General features: G+C 40.4%; 1 protein-coding gene across 9 annotated transcripts in view; it reads right to left on the bottom strand.

The window, feature by feature from the left end:
• The window catches only part of MACROD2 (mono-ADP ribosylhydrolase 2), a 2,051,375-nt gene that overhangs the window by 576,820 nt on the left and 1,454,643 nt on the right, over positions 1-19,912 (bottom strand). The window lies entirely within an intron of this gene.

The raw sequence follows: 19,912 nt of genomic DNA, 5'->3' as shown, positions 1-19,912 counted from the left end.
AAAAGGTGGCTGTGGGATGGACTGCTTTAAATGAAAGCTCATTGGAGGAAAGGAAGAGTTTGGGGTGGTGGTGTCCTCTCATTGGCTGAGCTGCAGTGTTTGCCATTGGCTGGGCTTGTTGCTGGCAGGAAGAACACCTCCTTCTTGTTGCGGTGGTAAAGTAGAGGCACCTTCCTCCAGGAGAGGCGAAGTGGCCTCTTCTATTTGGGATAATTAACAACTGACTGGTAGGGTGTAAGAACTCCCCCACCAGATTCCTTGACTCCAATTTCAGTGGAGGTTTCTTTTATTAATTTTCACACCTGAAAGTTAAAAATTCCATGGGGCGGGGTGGGGGTGTTAGCTCTACGGCAGCCCCACAGATTTTTGTAAGTTTACCTTGACCAGGTTCTCATGGTGAATAAAGAGCAAAACACCCTCCTGTCTCCTGGGGGTGGGGGGAAGGGAACTACCTTCAAATGGGTCACTCTGTTCCTTCAGGAAAAACTATTTTACCAGAGCCTAACCAGCTGGGCATTATTTAGAGCCTAACCTAGCTTGGAGAAAGGGCAAGGTGGTGAAGACATTGAGATGATTAATATGCTAAGGATTCTAATGGATAGAAGACAGAGCATACAAGAACAGACCCACTTTATAAGATGAGAGAAATTCTACAAGAATCAGGAAAAAACAATTCTAGAGATCAAAAACATTGTAACAGAAATGAAGAATGTTTTTGATGGGCTCATTAGATACAGATGAAGAAAATCTCTCAGGTGGAGGGTATAGAAGCTTTGGAAGTTAGTAGAAACTACTTTTAAAAATATGGGGAAAAGGAGAAAACACTAAAAAAAGAGAAAAACACACATGTACATACACACATGCACATGCATGCATAGACACAGCAGAATATCTGAGAATTGTAGGGCGAATGCAGAGGGTGCAAAATATGTGTAATAGAATAGCAGAAGGAAAAGAGAGAAAAACAAGAAATTTTGAAGCAATAATGGCTGTGAATTTCCTCTAAATTAATGTTAGACATTAAACCACAGATCTAGGAACTCAGAAAACACCAAGATACATTAAGACAAAACAAAACAAAAACAAAACTACGCCTAGGCATATTATATTCAAACTGCAGAAAGTCAAAGATAAATAAAAATCTTGAACAAAGCCAGAGGAAAAAATATACCCTACATATAAAGGATCAAAGATAACAATAATATCCAACTTCTCAGAAACCATGCAAACAAGAAGAGAGAGGAGTGAAATATTTAGTGTTCAAAGAACGAAACTACCAACTAGAAATTCTGCACCATGCAAAAATTATCCTTCAAAAGTGAAGGAGAGACTTTCCCGTCATGGCACAGCAGAAATGAATTCAACTAAGAACCATGAGGATGCAGATTCAATCCCTGGCCTCGCTCAGTGGGTTAAGGATCTGGGGTTGCCATGAGCTGTGGTGTAGCTCGCAGACGCAGCTCAAATCTGATGTTGCTGTGGCTGTGGCATAGGCTGGCAGCTGCATCTCTGGTTGAACCCCTGGTCTGGGAACGTCCATATGCCACAGGTACAGCCCTAAAAAGCAAATAAAAAAAAAAAGAAAAAAAAATGAGAAGGTGATATAAAGACCTTCTCAGACACAAAAACTGAGTGGCTTTGTGCTGGCACACCTGCCTTGCAAGAAATTTTAAAAGCAGTTCTTCAGAGAGAAGGAAAACAATATAATTTAGATGCAGATCTACATCAAGGAAGGAAGAACATTAGAGAAGGAATACATGATGAAAATGTAAACAATTTCATAGGAATCAATTAAGATTTAACATATTTTTTTCAAAATAATTATAGCAAACATGTATTCAATGAAATGCATGTAATAGCCATAATCAATGAAATATATACGTACATGTAAAAATCTCAGAGGAAATAGCATAGGGGAAAATCTAGGAACCATTTGTACAGTGATGTATAATTTAATTTAATTTAATTTATATTTTTTTGGCTGCACTTGTGGCATCTGGAAGTTCCCCGGTCAGAGACTGAACCTGTGTCATTGCAGCAACTGGAGGTGCTGCACTGAATGCTGGGCCCTTAACCCACTGCATCAGAAGGGGATTCCTATATGGTGGTATTTTAGATAAAACATCAAAGGCTCACTTGGTAAGCTGGCCATCATTAAAATTAAAACAACAACAACAAAAATCACACAAAAAACTTCTGCTCTGTGAAAGACATTGTCAGGTGAATGAAAGACAAGCCAGACAGAGAGAAAATATTTATAAAAGACATATCTGATAAAGGACTCTTACACAAAATATATATATAAAGAACTTTTAAAATTCAGCAATAAGAAAATGAACAATTTGATTTAAAAAGGGGCAAAAGATCTTATCAGGTAATTTGCCAAAAACTCGCACAGATGGCTAATAAGTATGTGAAAAGATCCCCTGCATCCTGTGTTGTCAGAACTGTAAAATAAAAGAATAATGAGATACCGCTACACAACTACTAGAATGGCCAAAATCTGGGACCCTGAAAATACCAAATGCTGGTGAGGATGTGCAACAGGAGGAAACTCATTCATTCCTGGTGGGAATGCAAAATGGTACAACCACTTTGAAAGGCAGTTTGGTAATTTCTTACAAAGCTAGACATATGCTTACAATATGCTCTAGCAATCATGCTCCTTGTTATATATGTAAAGGAGTCATGTAGGCTCAAAAAGCTGCACATAGATTATTCCTAATTGCTTTATTCCTAATTGCCAAAACTGAAAGCAACCAAAATATTCTTCGGTGGGTGAGTGAGTGAATAAATAAACTGTGGTACATCCAGACAATGGAATATTAGTCAGTGATAAAAAGAAATGAGCTATCAAGCTCTGAAAAGACACAGAGGACACTTAAATATATATCACTAAGTAAAAACCAATCTGACCACATACTGTGTAATTCAAACTATATGACATCACTGTGGATACAATAAAAGGATCAGAAGTTGCTGGGGGTAGGGAGAAGGGAAGGATGATGGCACAGAGGATTTTTTAGAGCAATGACCATATTCCTTATGATACTGTAATTGCAGATATATGTCATGTTTTTGTCCCAACCTATAGAAAGTACACCAAGAGCGAACCCTAACATAAACTACGGACTTTGGGTGATTAGGTGTCAGTGTAGGCTATTGATTATAACTAATGCACCACTTTGCAGTAGGATTTGATAGTGATAGAGGCTGTTTTTATGTGATGGCAGGTGGTATATAGGACATCTCTGTCTTTTCAGCTCAGTTTTGTCATGAATCTAAAACTTCTCTAAAAATTAGTCTGCTAGAAATAAAATAAAATAAAATAAAACAGCTCTCAGCTTTGACAGATGAGCATTTCCAGCTGCTGTTTTTAGCATATTTTTAACTGACAGTTTACCCACCAGTGGTTTCAGTGTTCTTTTGGAATCCTAAATTCAAAAGCTCATTTTAGGAAATGATATTGAAGCAAGTCCTGTGTGACAGAAAGCACATAAAATTCCAACTCTCTCAAGCACAGAGAGGCCTGGTAATTACTAAGGGATGTTTTATCAGACGCAAAACTCTTCTTTGTATAATAATGTCAGTAGTGGCTTTAATAACACACTGAAGTTACAAAGCACCTTTCGTGGTCATTAGGGATTCCCTTTAATACTGCCCATTGCATTTCACATCAGGATTATACTTGGGCACATTTCTGACATATAATAAATACTGCATTTCCTTAAAAAAATGTAGAATGGTCTATGGATACATACAGCACAGATGAATCTCAAAAAAAAGTACTTTGAATGAAAGAAACCTGACACTAATTGTATATACTGGCAAGATTCCATTTGGATGAAGTTCAAGAACTGGTAAAACTAAGCTGTTAGAAATCAGAGCAATGGTTGTTTAAGGGGGCTTGGACTGACTGCACAGGGACATGACGGAACTTTCCAGGGTGGTAGAAATGTTTTACATCTTGAATGGGGAGTTGGCTGCACAGGAATATGTGTTTATTTAAATCTTCCCTCCTGACTCAGAAGAAGCCATGAAAAGACTCCTTCCAAACGGCTTGAGTGCCAGCATGGGGCACAGGTCTCTAGATTGACGGCCTGTACAAATGCCCCACACTCACATAAGGCGAGTGGACAAGTGAAGGGTGAGAAGGAGATGCTTTCATTTCTGATCTGTAGGCAGCAGAAATGAGGGTGCTAAACCACTATCATGATAACTATTATTTTTATAAAACAAAAAAGAGAGCAAGAAGGGGACAAAAGAAAGCAACGATTATGAGAATAAAAATTCCCTTCGCAGATGAGGATATGGGGAGCACATAGGGCAAGAAAAATCAGTGGGGGAGACATGCTAGTGGTGGTGGAGGGGCTGGAGTCTGCCCCAGAGGGTGGCCAGGTAGAGGCAGGAGGCCAGTGACCTCTGCCCTGGGGGTGCAGGGCATAAAAGCCTGATGCGTTGATAATTTACTCCTTTTGGGGTTAGAAACAACAAATCAAGGTGTTCCGCTGTACCGCAGTGGGCTAAGAATCCAACTGCAGTGGCTCAGGTGGATGCAGAGATACGGGTCCAATCCCGGGCCCAGCACAGTGGGTTAAAGGATCCAGCATTGCTGCAGCCGTGGAGTAGGTCACAGCTGCTCCTGGGATTCAATCCCTGGTCTGGAACTTCCATATGCTGTGGGTGTGGCCATTTAAAGAAGAAGAAGAAGGAAAAGAGGAAGAGGAAGAAGAAGAAGGACACTTGCAGTCTTGACATATTTCTGAGCTTCGCAATGCCCTCAATGTCGAATTATATTCTATAGTTTATACTGTACCATAAGGATTAGTAGAAAACCATAAAACTTAAAGAACCTGTGGGTTTCTCTTCAGGGACAAGAAGGAAATAAGGAAGTGTGGAGATCATTGCCTTTTCCTCAGCCAGACTTAGTGAAATTGGGGGGGAGGTGACAATTTTGAGAAAAAAGAAGATGCTAATAATCCAAATGGCCTGAAATAAAGAAGAAATTGAGAGCACGGGAGGTCATTTGTGGGTAGGACAATTCATCCTTTGCTTACCACCCTGGTGACCAAAAAATAATCGTATTTAACACCCCAAAAGCCATTCTATTCCTATTGAGGTGCCTTTTTTTTTAGACTAAATAATTGGGTAGAAAATTATTTAAAGATTTTCCAGACATCAAAGGAGTCATCCCATAAAGAAACGTTCAGAGAAAAAGAGAAAAAAAAAAAAAAGAAAGAAATTCAAGACATCACAATGGTTTGATGGCCACTATTATGCAACTGACTTAGTTTATTGTTCTTCTAGGGAAGCAGCTAGCCCTGTCTTAGAATTTATTTCTGCCTGGTCAGCTTCTCTCTCCATCCCAGTCAATTCCTTCAGCACCAGTGTAACTTGTTTACACCCCAGTTAAACTTGCTTTCATTTATATACTACTTAGGAAATCTTAGGTTTTTAGAAGGTGTTTACTTTCTATAACCTGGGCTGTTCAACAAGAACCTGAGCGTAGGTTATCTCTGATTTTCTTTTTAGAACCACAGTCTTTATGAAACCTGCTGCTTTTAATAAACACTGATCCCAAGATTCTATTCATGGGATTCCCAACTCAGATTTTTTGTCACTCTCAAGTATGTGTGTGTGCGCCTGTGTGTGTATGCAAGTATAGAAGATATTATATAATATATATATTATACATGTATACACGCACAGACCATGTATGCCATACACATCAGAATATACACATTGAGTCATAACTTCATCTTAGCTTTTATTATCCAGACTAAAAGATCCTTGGCCAGCCTCTGCCACAAGTTTAACACATGGGTTATTTAGCCATTTCCAGAGCAATAGATACTGCACCAAGCTATTCAGATACTAACCTGGTCTGCTCCTGAAGACACAGATCCCCCCTCTGTAGATAGAAAATGACATACACCCTTGAACCCAAACTACAATGTTATTCAAGATGACACTTCTATTTTTGCCTCTCTCACAAAGTTGGGAGTAGTACGATAACCAATTGAGAACTATAACACGGCAGTGTGTCAACATAATCATCTTATAATTAAATATTAAATGCATATCTTCCTTACTTTCAAAGAATGCTATGGTTAGGAAAAGCAAAGTGTAACTGTCAGCATCCTGGCAGGAAACACAATTTGCTTAGATGGTTTAAATAGAGATATTTGATGAGGGGACCACTTACAGAGACATGGCAGGGTTGAAAGACAAGCAAGGTGCACCGGGGGTACCCAGAGACTGATAGCAGAAGAAAATGTTAACACCCTAAGGGCAAGGTGGGTGGAAACAGTGTTACCATAGCCCAGCAAAAGAGAGCTGGAGCCATAAGGCAGAAGATGCTTGGTAAACCATAGTCATGGTGGGGCACAGCCATAGCTGAAGTGGGAGGCGGGGAGGATGGGGGTAGGGAGGGGAGAGAGGTTGGGGTGGTGGGGACAGATGAGTAGTATCTCAGTCATTCCCCATCACCTTCCCATCCTGCAGTTAACCCAACTCTCCCCTCACCTGCCAGCCACACTCAAACAGATGCTGGGCAGCAAGGAGGCTGGGATAGCCTTGCTCAGATCAAGACAGGAAGAAGGGACAAGGGAAGATAGGATGACCAACATACAAGGGAATTGTGCTGTTTAAAAACACAAGCTTCTGGGAATTCCTGGTGTGGCTCAGTCAAATTGAGCCTGACTAGTATCCATGAGGATGCAGGCTCAATCATTGGCCTTTCTCAGCTTGTTGCCATGAGCTGTGGTGTAGGTCCAAGACATAGCTTGGATTCTGTGTTCCTGTGGCTGTGGTGTAAGCCAACAGCTGTAGCTCTGATTTGACCCCTGGCCTGGGAACTTGCATCTTCTGCAGGTGTAGTCCTTAAAAGCAAAAACAAAAATAGCTGCAACCTTCATCAAAGTGAATTCATTAGGTTATCACTTCTTTTTGTTTGTTTTTAGGGCTGCACCAGTGGCATATGTAAGTTCCCAGGCTAAGGGTCAGATTGGAGCTGCAGCTGCAGGTCTATGCCACAGCCACAGCAATGACAGATCCTTAAACCACTGAGCAAGGCCAGGGATCGAACCCCCATCCTCACAGAGATTATGTTGGGTTCTTAACCCATTGAGCCACAATGGGAACTCGTAGGTTATCATTTCTAGAGTTAATTTCTTTGGATATAAGCCTGAAGATAAGGGAGCACATAGAAATGGCACAGAAGCCCAAATTCTATCAAGAGAGCAGCCAGATTGGTCAAATGAGACTTTGGACATAAGCCCCAGGTCTTGCATCTCAAATGCACAGGAGGAAATTGGTGCATCCCAGCTCATGCCAGGATCTGCTGGTTTCTCATATAGTCCAAAGTTTCTAGACTGCAGCCTTGTTTCACAAGCTTTTCACTCACAAGCTGATATGCACAGTCCAAGAATATGAGGTGAACAGAGATCTCCTTGAGGCCTTTACAGAATTAGCAAAACTCTGGATCCATCAGGGCTTAATTACTTTTTATTCTACACAAAATTCTCCTTCAGATCCTAACAATTCTTCTAAAAGATCAATTTATTTTACAGTATTTATTTTTTTTATTATATGGCCATGTCTGCAGCATGAGCAAATTCCCAGGCCAGGGAGCAAACCCTTGCCACAGCAGCAACTGGAGCCGTAGCAGTGACAACACTGGAAACTTAACTGACCAAGGCAACGAGGATTTCCAAGATGAATTAATTTTAATGTAATATCATCACGTAATAAACAATTACTGTTTATTTTCAAATATTTTAACTACGAAATGGCCTTTAAAATATTTCTTTATGATTTTATGTGCATGTGTGTTTATATATTTTATATATTTATATTGTATATAGACACATATGCATATGCATATAGACATATATATAATATAACTATATGGATATATAATATATACCTTTTCCAATACCCTAGAAGCAGTGAGTCGGTGTTAGTGAACTTAGTCAAATACCATTCAAAGGCATCAACCATTTCTCTGGCATGTTTAAATCAGGAGTACCAGCTGGTGTGGAAAATAAAGACCATTTTCCAGGTCTCTCTTAAAGAATAGGCACTCAGTCTTCATCTTAAATATGTTCCGAAGGCCAATACATCTGACAGAGCAGAAAGTAAAGTCAGAACATACCACACATCTGCAAACAGCAGCACAGCACTTGCTAAAGTTCAGTGCTTAAAAAAAAAATGCCAGGGGTAAAGCATACCTGATGTTTAACAAGCACCCCCCCACACACACACCACACACACACCGCAAAGCTAGGTCCAGTTAGATACCTAGAAAAAGGAATACCGTGCCACATTCATCACATTGTCCTCTCCAAGCCCTTGTCAAGAGGAAACCATCTCTCGGGTGTCAAGAAGGATTTGTGAGACTTAATCTGATTTTTCTTTCAGGACCAGGGATCACAGTACTTTCATGAAGGAAGTCTTTAGTACTTTACCAATATGCTCAATTTTCTGCCAGACCCGTGAAATGGCTGTTTGACATCGGCACCGCCTGCAATGCTTGTCTCTTTCTTATATTGATTTATCTGCTCACCTTGACGAGGGGGCCTTAGATTGCAGATGGATTGTCAACAGGAGAAGCCCACTTGGCCCCCGACAACATGCATCTGTGATTGACAGCCACCTTGCACCCAAACTGCCTGGGATCTACGAAATCTCTTGAGCCTCTTACCAAGAAATAGCAGTTTTTCCTTCCCTACAGTCTTAATTGAGGAATTAGAGACAACATTCCTGTAAAATAGCCAATTTCCTTATTTACTGTGACATTCACAAGCTGTCACATTCTGTCACCTGTACCATCAGGAAGTTCTTCATTGATGTCAAGCACTGTGCTTGGGCTGCTGGTGAAAGGCAGATAATTGCTAGCTTCAAAGAACTTGATAAGGGGGAAAAAGACACACACAGGCATGCATGCACGCACACATGCATGCATGCATACATGTACTCATGCACCTGGCAGGCATCCACATTTCCTTGGCCCACCCTACTTGTCACATGCATCTTTGGTGAACAAGCCCAAGACTTCCTATGTCATGCACCTGTGTCTCTCTGACTGAGGCTTTCTCTGGCCCCTGCACATGACAGGATGTCCCTGGCTTGAACAAATCAGACATAATGCAAAGTCAGTGCCCCTGGGAATAGTCCTTACCTGATGAGTGATAGAAGTTAGTGGACAAATTCCCTAAGTTCCCTGGACCCTCAGAGGCCCTATTAAAAAGCATGATCCATATAGTTTCCCAGAAATCTCTGTATGGGTTTTATACTGCTACTGTAACAAATTTCTGTGAACTTCATGACATAAAACAATACCAATTTATGATCTTACAGTTCTGGAAGTCATAAGTCCAACATAAATTTCACGAAGCTAAAATAGGATTTTGGGAAGCTCCAGGATGATTCCATTTTCTTGCATTTTCTAGCTTCCAGAGGCTGCCTACATACCTTGGCTCCTGACCTTTCCCTCATACCACTGTGACACTGTCCTTCCCTTCATCTGCTTCTGTTGTCACTTTGTCCTAACTATGGCCATTCTGTCTTTCTCTTATAAGGACCACTGTGAGTACATTGGCCTCACCTGCATAATTCAGAATATTTTAACCTCTCAACATGCTTAACCTAATCAACATATATGATGTCCGTTTTGCCATGTAAGGTAATATATTTAAAGTTTCTGGGGATTCAGATGTGGACCTTTTTGTGGGGCTATAATTCAGCCTAACACAGTCTCCTATAAAAACAAGCTCCACTTGCCACAGCATTAAGTCATTCATTAATGCACACTTCACTGGCTTTCTCCCAATCCTGTCTCACTCTTCTATACAGCAACTAGTTTTTTTTTGTTTCTTTTATTTTCTTTTTTCTTTTTGGCTGCACTCGTGGCATATGGAAGTTCCTGGGCCAGGGTCAAACCTGCTCTACAGAAGTAACCAGAGCCACTGCAGTGACAATGTCAGATCCTTAACCTGCTGATTCACCAGGGAACTCCTATTCATCAGCTAGTTTTTATGGGATTACTTCTTTTTTCTTTTTTTATTGTTACTTCCCCAATACAATGATTACTTCTTTATATTTCTTTTACCCAATTCCTTATCTCTAATTAGAATACTCATTCATGCCCATCAAGTTATTTTATAATATAAGAGGTTTCTTAAGGCAGAATCTGCTAAATAAACAAAAGGAACGAATGTACTACAGAAATTCATACAGGGTGTGATCAGTCCAATGTGAATTCTAGAAAGTTCCATAGAGAAGGAAAGATTTACATTAGACTTTGAAGAATGAGAATATTATTCACAGCCTAGCGAATAATTTGTGATTTCCTTTCCTTCCTTCTTAATATACATGTATCAGAGTCAGTTTCTGACCAATGAAGAGAAATACTACCATCTTGAAAAGAAGCACTTACCAAAACTCTCACTAGTTCTCAAGGAGAGGCATATGACCCAGATTTTTATAATACCTGAAGACATACAATTTTATCTGCAGGACTCTGAAACTGGAGAAACACATTTCAGGAAGATCTTCTTAATTTCCCTTCTCCGCTACTGAAACAGGATAGAGCAATCCAACTGAATGAATATGTATTGAAGATCAAACACAACTCTACTAGCCAAGGGACATACCCAAATAAGGATGTGACAACCATACTTTGCTCAGGAAGCTGAGAGACTTTCTGGGGAAGCAAAACAAGAACACAGTTTTAAAACCAGAAAACAATAATGTCCTTTTTTTTTTTTTTTTTTTTTTTTTTGAAGAGCTACATTTGGGCATCACAGAGCATGATACTATGTGGAGAGAAAACATGACCGAATGGCACAGTGAGTCAGAAAATTTAGACTTTGAGAAGGAGGTCAAAGAATACCTTCATCATTGATTTTACTTTCATTTTTTTGTGTGGCAAATGAGTGACACATCATAAAAGTCTGTGTCTAAAATAATTACAATGTAGAGTTCCCTTGTGGTGAAGTGGGTTAAGGATCTAGCACTGTCACTGCAGTGGCCTGGGTTGCTGCTGAGATTTGGGTTTCATCCCTGGACGGGGAACTTCCACATGCTGCAGGTATGGCCAAAAAATTTTTAATGAAAAAACTATACTCTTTTGATAAGTATAAAATATAGATTTATGGGAGAATCAGACATTGTATCCTAGTTGAATGTTTCTAAAATTACAGGGACATCTTCTCATTGATAGAATTTTGGATTCCACAGAACATAGCATTGTGAAGTGCTAAATCTATCTAAAATCTAAGCCCTTGACTGCAATTCTATAAAAGATGCATTTATTTGGTCACAAACATTTTGCTTGAGTCTCAATACTAAGCAACATAAATTTTTTAAGAGAATACAGGTGGCCCTCTCTCCTTCTCTCCTTATCTTTTGTTCCCTCTGCTTCCTTTTCCGCAACCCATTTCCCTCATAGAAGGTGGTAAAGAGTATTTTCTTCTCTCTTATATGACTTTAAGGAGTGTGCAGAACCTGGAAAGCTAGAAGTAAAAAGTCAGGCTGGTGAGGTGTGGCAGGATTTAAGGTTTTTTCCCACAAGTGTTCTCAGCGGGCTTAACAGCAGCCCCCCAGCAGCGGCCAGGACCTCATCTCCAAGGGTTACACAGATATTTGGATGAGGACCCCGCCCTGAACTCTTTGCAAGTCACACTTGCTGATTCAAATGTGGCAGGGGCTTCCCCTCTCAGTTCAGTGGTGGCAGACAGCCAGGGTCTTTTCCGCCACATGATGTGTGTCTGCTGGGTGAGGCTGATGGAGGGTAGGCAGGTTTGCTGAGGGAATATGTTTATGGTGGCAAATGCTGAGAAATGCAGGGCTTTTTGTTCCCCCCTTCTCCATAGAGGGCATTAAGTTTTCTCCCATCAGGAGTTCCTGTAGTGGCTCAGCAGATTAAGAAACCAGCACTGCCTCCATGAACATGCAGGTTTGATCCCTGGCCTTGCTCAGTGGGTTAAGGATGGGATCCCATGTTGCTGTGACTGTGTCATAGGCTGGCAGCTGCAGCTGTATTTCGATCCCTAGCCTGGGAACTTACATATGCTGCAGGTACGGTCCTAAAAAGGAAAAGAAAAAAGAAAAAAATTTCTCCCATCAGAATGCAGATCTCCCAAACATGCTCATGCAATTCTCTTGGAAAATAATTGGTCCATTCCTCTGCAAAGGAAAGCTTACCACATCATTAATGCCAGCAAAAAAGTTTCACTTGCATGGCTTTCAAAGTTCTTGGAGATCCACCTCCCATTAAGAGAGGTAGCTGGGTACCTGGCAGGGAAGTGAGGGAGGATGTTGCTATGGAAATTAGAGGTTATGCTGTCTCCTGGTACAACAGTGGTTGCCTACCTCCCCAGCTGGGCTTCCATGAAAGGCTATGCTGAAGCAAGATGTCGGTGAGAATGAACTCCAGTCTGGGTTGCTTCCAGCACCTGTGCTGAGGTCCAAGGGTGACAACCTGCCCACCATCCTTCATCACCAAGAAGAGACTACTTTTTCTTGCACAAAAGCACCTAAACTGTCAACCCTTACATCTGTGGGATTGCCTCTCTTTAGAAAGCATTGCTTTTCTCACTTGTTCCAAGTCATTTGTGTAGGATGGTGGTTGTCCTAGAACTTGGGGAGTAGTGTTTGTTTGTTTGTTTGTTTAAATCTGTACCTCTAGAGTTGCTGCTGTGGCACAATGGGTTAAGAATCCTACTGCAGGCTGCTGCAGAGGTGTCAGTTCAATCCCTAGCCCAGCACAGTGAGTTAAAGGATCTGGTGTTATCAAAACTGTGGCTCAGATTAAGTCGCTGGTCTGGGAACTTCCATGTGCTGCAGCTGTGGCCTTAAGAAATTAAATAAATAAATAAATAAATAAATGTCTTATATCAGCATATATTAAAAAAAATCTGTACCCCCATGAGAGGCAGTCAGTTACAGATATTGATAGGAGTATGTTAAGCAAGCTGAAGCAGGGAAACGAAAAAAGCTGAGGGAGTTCCCGTCGTGGCGCAGTGGTTAACGAATCCAACTAGGAACCATGAGGTTGCGGGTTCGGTCCCTGCACTTGCTCAGTGGGTTAACGATCCGGCGTTGCCGTGAGCTGTGGTGTAGTTTGCAGACGCGGCTCGGATCCCGAGTTGCTGTGGCTCTGGCGTAGGCCGGTGGCTACAGCTCCGATTCGACCCCTAGCCTGGGAACCTCCATATGCCGTGGGAGCCGCCCAAAGAAATGGCAAAAAGACAAAAAAAAAAAAAAGCTGAGAACCTGGGAAGCAGATGTTGGGAGAACTCCTCCATCGCTGATTAGACTAAGGGATGTTGTCCATTCTAATCGCTCTTCTCCAGGGTGCCCCAGCTCAGACATCAAGAGTGTGCAGGGAACATACTTAGGATAGCATCAAGCCTAACTCATCAAGTGAAACTTTTACTCTCAAGAATAACAAAAACAAATCAACACAAAATAAACAAATAAAAAACCCACAACAAACCTAGAATGAATAAACAAATACACTCTGGAAAGCTAAAGGCATTGAAATCAACAATGAAGTTCCCAGTCTTAATTAAAAGATTTATGATAAAATGTTAATATTAATAGCTAATGTATATCGAGCTCTACTACATGCTATTCATGGTGTTAAAGGCTTTTAATTGCCTTATTTCATTTAACTTCTCCCAATTTCAGATATAAAAGGGTTTATTCTTACACCCATTTTATAGAAGCAAACTGAGGTTCACAATGGCATACATTTTCCTGAACTCGTGGAACCTAACAGGTGCTTGAACCAGGATCCAGATCTAGGTAGTCTGAACTCCAAAGCCACACTGTAACATGCAGGCCCATTTCTATTGCTGAAACCAAAAGATCACAAGATAATTCTGCTTTCTTTAATTGATAGAAAACTGATTATTTTAATCTTTGGAGAACTTGCTACTTCAAAACAAATGCAAATTTAATCAATATACCCAATGCCCACATCACTTATGAAGGAAAAGCAAACTGGAAGTGGAGAAAAGAGGTAAGTCAGGGGACCTTTAAAAGCTGGATGTGTTCATATCAGCAGAGTTTGAAAACTGAGGGAATTGACAGAGTCACTGTAGCACAACCAGTAGCTATTAGTTTTGAAAATGCATGTAAGGGCAGAATTCCCTCAAGCTTGGGAAATAGCAAATGCAATGCTCAGCTCAGAAATAGGACTGAGGATGGCTGTGGTCACTATAAACAGTTGAAATGCAATTTTAGAATGCTGGCTTCTACTGTCTTGAGGCAAAAGTCACTCCCTGATAGATGATAAATGAGTCAGAGTTTCACCCGGTCTAATTTTATCCTTCTCTGGCTCCTGGTGGACAGATTATAAAACTGATGCAGGAAATTGGCGACAGGTTTTTGCCTCCTGGAATTCCAGCTCTTTCTCCGTGCAAATATTTCCTGAATGTCTATTCTTCGCCATGGTCTGTACTTTCTAGCATCTCACACTCTACTGGGAGAGAACTTTTGTTCTTTTCGTTTTTCATTTTGTTTTGTGTTTCGGTTGCCATGCAGCATATGGAGTTCCTGGACCAGGGATCAGATCCCAGTCGAAGTTGTGACCTAGTTGCAGCTGCGGCAGTGCTGGATCCTTAAGCCATTGTGCTGGTCAGGGGATCTAAGCTGCAACCCAGCACTCCCAAGACTGCAGATCCCATTGCACCACAGTGGGGAAATCCTGGAGATAACTTTTCATTCAACAAATTCCTACTAAGTAGCAACTGGGAGTCAAACACAGTATCAGGGGCTGTGTCATATGTTGTTTATAATCCTCCCAATGCGCCTGAAAACTAGGTCTTGCTATACATATTAGTTAGATGAATGAGATGAAGTTCAGAGACACAGAGTAAGTAGCTTAAGACCACACAGCTGGTAAGAATAGAGCTGGGTCAATCTAGACAGACTGGACGTGAGAGTCAACATTCTTGCTATGCTTTTCTATTATGGGTAAGATAATAAATAAATAATAGAGGCATGAGAAGATAGCTTTAGGAATTGAGGGGCAAAAATCTTTAACAGATTGGGAATGAAAAGCAGAGAAAATAGAATCAAGGAAACTTCCTGGAAGAGATATATTCATGATAAGCCATAGAGAGTAATGGGATTTAAATAAGAAATGGGGAGCAAGATTCTGCAGAGGTGGGGTGAGCAAAGGCATGGGGAACCAAAAATGGACTTTCCTATAGAAAGCCTAGTTATGGTAAAGAAGGTTGGGACATAAGGTAAGAAGTTAATAAAAATTAGATATTGGAATAATTGGGAATAACATAAATTTGGGTGATGGCAGTGGGGGGAAAAGAGAGAAATATTCAAGACCTATGGAGAAAAAAATTTACTGGAGGTGCTCCTTTGTGGTTTAGTGGGTTAAGGATCCAGCACTGTTACTGCAGTGGCTTGGGTTTGATCCCTGGCCTGGGAACTTCTACAGGCCAAGAGCACAGCAAACACAAAACAAAACAAAACAAACAAACAAAAAAACCTGAAAATAATTAGCAACACAAATTATATGTGGGGATAAGGGAAAAGAAATGCTGATAAGTAACTATGGATTTAAAGCTTTGGATAATGGTTTTACCATTAATGAAAGGAAAAAAAAAAAAAAACAGGAAGAAAAAAAGGAAGACAAGATGATGGATTTAATCTTAGAAGGAATCTAGACAAGCCGTCTGTACCAAGCTGTCAGGCACCTCCTACCTCCAAGAACACACACTGGGGTGTAGTTCCCCACAACTACAAGCCCATCATCTTTGTGTCTGTCCACAGCCTTGCTTCTAACTTACCACTTGTATTTCATGACTCCCCAGTGTGCACTTTCACTTCAACCACATCCGAGGCCTCCACCTGTGCCTTCTTTTTTCCAGCTCCCATACCTTTCCCTGTGCTGTTCCAGCACCTTTCTTCATTTCTGTGATGGGATTCTGCCTCCCATTGCAGATCAACCCAGGTCCTAGTTCCTACACTTAGCCCACCCTTGATGATGCCAACTTATGGACTTGAACATCAAATTTTTTCTCTTGCCTATTCTATGTCTTCCAGCCAGCAATATTCTCTTTTAGAGTCAGGACTGTGTTTTCCTTTTTTGCTCTTTCACAGAAAGTGTACCAGGATTAAATACAAAATTTCCAATCAATAGTTGAAAATAATGGGCATTATGCATTTGCTTATTTATTTGTTCACTTATTTTGGCTGCACCAGTGGCATGCAGAACTTCTCAGGCCAAGGATCCAATCCATGCCACAGCAGTGATCCAAGCCACAGCCGTGACAATGCCAGATCAGCCTGCTAGGGGCCACTAGCAAACTCCAATGATGAGCTTTAGAATTCATTTCTTTAGTTTCTGAATAGGCTTCCCTATTCTGCAGATCTCTGTGAAAACGAAAGTACCTGCTAAGGTTGTGGTTCAAAAGTACATTCCCTACCTTTGGAGGTCTTTCAAAGTACCTGAAATTCCACTAGTATGGGTATGTTATTTGGGTCTTTAATACTTTTCCATCCTTTATCATTTCTAAGAAAATGAAAAGGAAGCCTAAAAAGTTTTATTTCATTTCTTGGTAATACTTTGCATGGAAGTTGAGATGGCTGATAAAGAGGAAGATGGATACAGGCAATTGAGAGCAAAGCACCACACACTTTTTACACAGGAGAGGTACCCAAAGAGCAGGAGAGCAAGGAAAGCAGGTGGCAGGTAAAAACTATAAGGAGGCAGTTTGTGGAATTAAGTGTTTTTATTTTATTTTTTTTGCTTTTTAGGGCTGCAGGTGCACAAGTGGAAGTTCCCAGCCCAGGGGTAAGAGCTGCAGCTGCCGGCCAATGATGCCGCAGCCACAGCAATACCTGATCCAAGCTGCATCTTCATCCTACACCACAGCTCATGGCAACCACTACATCACAATGGGAACTCCCTAGAACCTAATGTTTCAAAACATGATGGCATGTCTGTGATTAAGTGACTTTTGCAGTCTCCCTGATCTGAGGCTGCAGAGCTCCTGAGCTTCTCCCTTCATGTTTATAGGCTTTTTAGAGACAAACTGCTTGCATAGATTATGCCACAATACATCCTAAGTAATTGGAAATAAGATACAAACCACTAGTCAACTGTGAAATCACCAGAGCGCTCAGAATGGAACAACACCAGGATATTGTGTTTCATTTGTAGGTAAGATGCCAACAAGCTAAACACCAATTTCTTCCCACTGATTTAATCAATAGCTTCTCTCACTCCCCTTTTTAATTGAATGAAAGTATGAGGGAAATATCCTGTTAACATCTTCAGCGCAGGTGCTTCCAAGAGGGTCCTGCATACAATTTTATAAGTTGATGTGAATCCTGCAATTATATTCAGAATTTGGTCATTACTGCTTATTCAAATTCAATGTAATGGCAGAAATACTCATTACCAACAAAAAGCATTTAGGTTCAAGCAGAAGGAAAACAAAATAAAAAAGGTCAATACGAAAGTTAAAAAAAAGTGGAAAATCTCTGAAAATCAGCCACTTAATTGGCATCTGAGTAGATGCTTGGGAATCAGTTCGCCATTTCTGAACATTTCTTTAATAGTGGCCTACTGTCTTAATATCACAGGAAGCTCTAATACCACAGTAAGAACTTTTCACAAATCAGTATGCATTCAGCTGTTCTCAGAAGATAGCTTCTCATTTGCCACTGTACGCTCATGAAGGAGCAGGGTGTCTGGCACTTAGCAGGAGAAAATAAATATTTGCAGAACGAATGAAGAAAATTCCACCTCCTGCATTTTTGACCCTGACTACACCAGTTTGAATCAATAAATATTTGATTTATTATTCTGCTGCAAAATTCATTAACCACATGGATGCACATTCCTAAAAGACCATACCTTGCCAGTCATTTCTCAAGAAAATAGGGAAAGGGATTTGAAATAAGAGAGCAAGCTGATTAATCTCTCTGAACTCCTAGTTTCTTCATCTGTAAAATGGGGATAAATGAGAACATTCCCCAGGGGAGAGGCAGTCAAGATTTACTGAGGCCAGGCATGTAATGTATCGTCTTGTTTTGCCTCCCCCAAAAGCAGACCTTGAGACAATGTTTTGAATGCAGGTGATATACAATTCCAGAGATACAGTTACAAAAGTGAGAAGCGAGAGAAGGAAGATAAAGGAACTGATAAAGGGTGGTTATCAAACCAGTTACTATCGTGGGTATTTGGAACACAATACCAGTGGGGAACATTGGGAAATGGTGTAGAACAAACGCTTTAGTTATCTTGTCTGAGGAGCAAAAGAGGTGGGGTTCTTATCCATCAAATGCCATCATTCCTGGGCTGTATGTGGCTGGTATTGTATGTCACAATGTTGATATCCTGGTACTCTGGCCTGCCTTGAGCGTAGGTTCTAGAAATCAGGGAATCTTTTCAGAAAGAAATGCAGGTCCTGGTGGGCAGATGTCAGGCTGGCTGCATCGACAGGATAAGTGCGAAGAGGAAGGACAAAGGCAGGGTCAGGGACAGCCAACTGCTACAGAGCCACTCTTTGTACTTGGTGCCCAGGACATGTTCAGTAAATAGCTGCCTATTATTACTGCATCTTTAAAGACATGCTGGGCCTCTAAGAAATGTTCCTCTTCAGAAAAAAAATTTCATTTTTCAAATTTTATGAGGTTCAGGGAAACCTTAGAATCTGCAAGAGACTGTCTAATCTAATCATTAAATATACTCACTATTGGACTAAAATGATTTGGGAGGGCAGCTTAAAGGATATCAGATATCATACAATGAGTTTAAGTAAATAAAATTCATTTTAGATTTATAAAACTATCTCATTTTTCTTCTAAGTATTTTTCCAAGATCTTGCTTTTAAGGTTTCATAGTTAAGTATGCCATAGAAAAATTTGGTAAAGTTCTTATGACCTAGAAGTAATATAGAGGGTAAGGGATGACAAAGAATGATAAGCATATTGGTTCTGACTATATGTCCTTGGGTCAAATCAAGTTTGAGGAGCTTAAAAATTGGGGCATTTTATTGGTGATCCAGTTCATAAATTTGCCAGAGTTAACTTGTAAGATGCTAGGCAAATTATATATTCTGTATTCTTTTACCAAACTTTGCCCCATACCAATTGGCTGTCTCCAGGTAAAATTGCCAACACAGCACTTGAATGAATGAATGAATGAATGAGCTGACTTGGATACATGCAAATAATCCCATGTCCAACATAATTTTGGAAGTTGCCTAATTAGTATATCTTAATAACACTGGGCAATGAGCTTAAATAGATGAACGCATTCATGGTTACTGAATGAGTGAATGCATGCATGAATGCAAGGAAGAATGAATGAAGGAATGGAAGAATAGACACATAAAGGCAAAACCTGTGCTGAATGCCCAGATCTTCACTTTTTCTGGCCAATCAAGTCTTGAACCAAACTTAAAAAGTCAAAAAAAATTTCTTTTTTAAATTTTTATTTTTTTAATTATTATTTCCCAAACACAATTTTTTTTTCCCACTGTACAGCATGGGGAACCAGTTACAAACACATGTATACATATTTTTTCTCCCATTGTCATGCTCCACTGTAAGTATCTAGACAGGGTTCTCAGTGCTGCACAGTAGGATCGCATTGTTAATCCATTCCAAAAGCAATAGTTTGCATCCATTAACCCCAAGTTCACAATCCATACCATTCCCTCCCCCTCCCCTTTGACAACCACAAGTCTATTCTCCAAGTCCATGATTTTCTTTTCTGTGGAAAGGTTCATTTGTGCCTTATAATAGATTCCAGATATAAGTGATATCATATGGTATTTGTCTTTCTCTTTCTGACTTACTTCACTCAGTATGAGAGTCTCTAGTTCCATCCATGTTGCTGCAAATGGCATGATTTCATTCTTTTTCATGG

The sequence above is a fragment of the Sus scrofa genome, chromosome 17 (genome assembly GCF_054392235.1).
Source record: "Sus scrofa isolate SSC_HxYL_T2T_F1_AM1 chromosome 17, Sscrofa_HxYL_maternal_Yorkshire_Landrace_v2.0, whole genome shotgun sequence".
NCBI lineage: Eukaryota > Metazoa > Chordata > Mammalia > Artiodactyla > Suidae > Sus > Sus scrofa.
The sequence above is the reverse complement of the archived record's forward strand: the minus strand, read 5'-3'. Positions and strand labels throughout refer to the sequence as shown.